The 2,877-nt window shown below is 35.9% G+C and overlaps 1 pseudogene; it reads left to right on the forward strand.

Annotated features, from left to right (window-relative positions):
- Nucleotides 1-708: 708 nt before the first annotated feature.
- Ppia-ps8 (peptidylprolyl isomerase A, pseudogene 8) lies at nucleotides 709-1,222 on the forward strand (annotated as a pseudogene).
- Nucleotides 1,223-2,877: the final 1,655 nt, after the last annotated feature.

Consider the following 2,877-nt stretch of genomic DNA (forward strand, 5'->3'; position numbering starts at 1 on the left):
AAGGCTTCACAGGACTTAGATAGTAGAACAAAATTAAGTACTTAGATAGAAGTTGATATGTGAAAAACTACACACCAAGTTTGGTTTGGGAGGAAACAAATCGAACAATAAAGTAATAAAGAACTGAAAAGAAATAGCCTCAAAGATTTGAGAAAAAAAAAAACATGTAGGCACTCTGGATGCCTAAATGTTGGAGAAGAAAAAAGTAATAGGTAGCAAAGTTTTTAAAATAATAGTTAAGATACCTCAAAGTTGTGCTGAAGTATAATTTGGACATGTAAGATTCTCAGCACACCCTAAGCAGGAGAGGCATGAGGAAGTCCACAGCTAAAAACGCACACTCAGCTGTTGGAAGCTGTGAAGAGGAGTCTGAAAGCAGCAGGAAAATAGAGCTCATCACTCCAGAGACCACAATCGACAGATAATTTACATTCACAAAATGACTTCTCAAAAGAAGAAATAAAATTATATGACACAATAGTTAACTATCCCAAGGGTTCTCCCAAATACTCTTGAACCTAATGGACCACGAAAGATTACGGGATAAATAGTCAAGTATGAAAATCCATCGCAACCCCATGCATGAGGCACTTAAGTTGAATTTGAGAATTTAAAAAAAAATCTACCTCAAACAGTCCTTAAAAATCAAATACGAGGCTTTTCAGACTCTGCCGTCGCCTGTCACTGCTTGCTGCAGCCAAGGTCAACCCCTCCATGTTCTCTCACATCACAACAGATGGAGAGCCCCTGTGCCGCCTCTCCTCTCTGTTTACAAAGTTCCAAAGACCACAGAAAACTTTCGTGCTCTGAGAACTGGAAAGAAAGGATTTAGCTATAAGTTTTCCTCCTTTCACAGAATTGTTCCAGGTTTCACGTGCCAGCGTGGTGACTTCACGCCATAATGGCACTGGCGACCGGTCTACCTACGGAGAGAAATTTGAGGATGAGAACATCATCCTGTAGCATACAAGTCCTGGCATCTTGTCCATGGCAAATGCTGGACCAAACACAACGGTTCCCAGTTTTGTTTTGTTTTGTTTTGTTTTGTTTTGTTTTGTTTTGTTTTATCTGCACTGGCAAGATTGAACGGCTCGATGGCAGGCATGTGGTCTCTGGGAAGATGAAAGACGGCATGGACATCGTGAAAGCCATGGAGTCCAGGAATGGCAAGATCAGCAAGACGATCACCGTGTCTGACGTGGACAACTCTAATTTCTTTTGAATTGCAGGCATTTTACCCACCAAACCACTCCTTCTGTAGCTTAGGAAAGAGCCCCCAACCCATATGCTAACAGTGTCCTGTAATTCGTGCTCGCACTAAAGTTCTTTGGGTTCCATATTTTCCTCATTCCCCTCCAAGTCTAGCTGGATTGCAAAGTTAGTTTATGATCATGAATAAAAATGAAATAAAAAATTAAGTATTTATACATGTCTATGTGTGAAAAACTACAAACCAAGTCTTTGTTTTTTCTAAGAAAGATTATTTCCAAGGAAATTTATTATAAGAATATACTTGTCATTTTATATTTTTAAATAAATGAAAAATGGAATATATGGTTCATTTGTGTTATAATTTGGCTGTAAAACACTGTTTCTCTTGATATACACACAAAATGTCACACACACACACAAATGAGCAATGCAAAGCCACAAGCACAAGAAAAAATAAGCTATATGATTATAACAATAGAAGGTGAATTCAACAAATGCAAGGTTGGCTTAATATAAGAGCAATTGTGACAGTAAATTCCAGATAATAAAAAGCATAAATATACAATTATATGAATAGTAAAAAAAATTGAAAACCATCTGATACCCAAGCAAGAATAAATGCTCCATCTTGTAAAGCATAACACCTAGAACAATCTATGATTAGTACTTTATATCTTGACAAAAGCCTTAATATGCCCCTTAAAGCTGGACATAGGCTCTCAGCCCTTCTAGTCAATGTATTATGACATTATAAGAAAGCTATGGGAAGCTACCTTGGAAAGAAAGAGGGAAAACTATATTTGTGAATACAATATACAACATATACTCATGAATCCACATTTTCATAAAGGTACTACAATAAAATGAGCTCATCATGGTCAGTATACCCAAGGTAGATACATGTATTTAATATCTATGAATCAACAATAGAGCAATTCTATATGAAATTTAAAAAAGAATTCCATTCACAAAAAGCTTCCAAAGGGGCAAAGAATTAAATCTAATAAAAGAATTCCAAGGGGCTGGAGAGATGGCTCTTCCACAGTTGCTGAGTTCAGTTCTCAGCATCCTCATTGTTGGCTCATAACCATCCATCCATATTGGGATCCGATACCCTCTTCTGGTGTGTCTGAAGACAGCTACAGTGTACTCATATACATAAAACAAACAAATAAATCTTTTAAAAAAGAGAATTAAAAGTTGTACATAGGAAATGACAACAATTTTCACAAGAAATGAAAAACATTTAAATAAATAAAAAATTCATATTCAATCTTGGCAAGGCTAAAACTTACCTCAGACAATCTAAAGTTCAAAGCAGTCGCTAGGAAAGTGAAAAGAGGTGAGTATTTTATAGAAATTGAAAAGTTGTTCTAAAATTTATCTTGAAATACAAATTTACACAAAATAAGTGAACTCATTGTGGAATAAAGTAACAAAGTTAGAAGTGTTCATATATCCAATTCAAACCTTACTGTAATTATACAGGAATCAAAACAGTGTAGAACTTGAAGTGGGATGGAAATCAAAGGAGCAGATTTGGGAGTTCAGAAGTAAGTTCTTAGATCTATAGTTTCTGATCTTCATAAAGGGTGTCAAGGTCCTTTTATGGGAGAAAAAGAGTCATTTCAACAATAGGCATGAGATAACTGGAAACCACTATGT

This window comes from Rattus norvegicus, chromosome 5, assembly GCF_021556685.1.
Source record: "Rattus norvegicus strain SHRSP/BbbUtx chromosome 5, alternate assembly SHRSP_T2T, whole genome shotgun sequence".
NCBI classification, from domain to species: Eukaryota; Metazoa; Chordata; class Mammalia; order Rodentia; family Muridae; genus Rattus; species Rattus norvegicus.